Source organism: Amphimedon queenslandica, unplaced genomic scaffold (assembly GCF_000090795.2).
Source record: "Amphimedon queenslandica unplaced genomic scaffold, v1.1 AMPQUscaffold_923_Cont27061, whole genome shotgun sequence".
Lineage (NCBI taxonomy): Eukaryota > Metazoa > Porifera > Demospongiae > Haplosclerida > Niphatidae > Amphimedon > Amphimedon queenslandica.
In genome coordinates, this window is record NW_003558728.1 from 1 (window position 1) to 1,079 (window position 1,079).

At 36.4% G+C, this 1,079-nt stretch overlaps 1 long non-coding RNA gene across 2 annotated transcripts; it reads right to left on the reverse strand.

The window, feature by feature from the left end:
* Positions 1 to 193: 193 nt before the first annotated feature.
* LOC109593553 (uncharacterized) lies at positions 194 to 1,030 on the reverse strand. Of its 2 annotated transcripts, none has more exons than XR_002191027.1 (3): positions 921 to 1,030; positions 616 to 852; positions 194 to 364 (listed from the first exon to the last, which is right to left on the reverse strand). It is a non-coding gene; the product is annotated as an uncharacterized LOC109593553 (long non-coding RNA). The 2 variants fall into 2 exon arrangements; XR_002191026.1 differs by having other exon boundaries at positions 234 to 364; positions 755 to 852; positions 921 to 1,028.
* Between the last annotated feature and the right edge of the window lie 49 nt (positions 1,031 to 1,079).

A 1,079-nucleotide genomic window follows, 5' to 3' on the forward strand; every position in this document is an offset into this window, starting at 1 on the left:
AGCATATCTCAATTTATTTTCGCGTGCAAGCCTCCCTTTAAGCTTCTTCTCCAAATGATGTGGTCTAATTTGCCCCAGAATTATCAATACAGGTTTGTTTTCATGCCAGCCCGTTTGTTCTCCATTAAAAGTTGTCAACCAAAATGGCAGCTGAATTTATTTCATCCTAAACCACACCTTACAACTGTAAAAATTTCTAATAATCTTCTTATGTAATCAATTTTTACTGCTAGAGGTCTATAATTATACATAGCTTAAAGCTCAACCTTGTACCTACTTGAGCTCCTAGTCTCCTACTACACATGTAAGCAAAAACTCATGAGCAACCTGTTGTGATCCAATTCGCTGGCAAGGTATAAAATGCCTATAAAAAATAAAATAGCAGACATTTACAATAAATTTATCGTGTACTTATCAATATCAAGCTCCACTATCCCAGTACATGTCATAATGGGGCATAGTTGGGGTTTCAAATTAATTAATTAATTAAATCACTACCTCTGGGGCCGTTCCCTTCAGTCAAATCCCCTACTAAATTTAAGGAACGTTAAACAACCACTCAACTGCTACTGAACTCAGCTCTGCTGGGTAAACTTAACATTTTTGAAACGTAACTTGGTCAAACTAGCGAAGTCTTCCTATAGGCTTGTTGGAGAAAAATCCCTACCCTGGGGCATTCTCAGAGTGATGAACCTCCTATTAAATCCCTCATATTCCCCATAATGAGGCTTAAATTGACAGACATATTACTTACAGTTCTGAAATGAGTAATTGTGGTGGAAGGAACAAATGATAACCCAGGAAAGACTAAAAAGCCCATTTCCTCACACAAGAATAATTAGAAGATACATTCTATAGGTGATTACAATAGTCACAGTATATAAAAAGGCATAATTTATAGCAGTCTGAGAATAAATTACCTAGTGCAAGGTTCTATTAGGTCTAATCAGTGATCCAAATCATGCAAACAACTAGCAAAAAGGCCTGCAACCACAAAGACAGCACTAGAAATATGAAAAACACTCAGTTACTAGCCATTAATTGCAGTACGTTAGCCATTAGTAAAAGTCCGCATATCT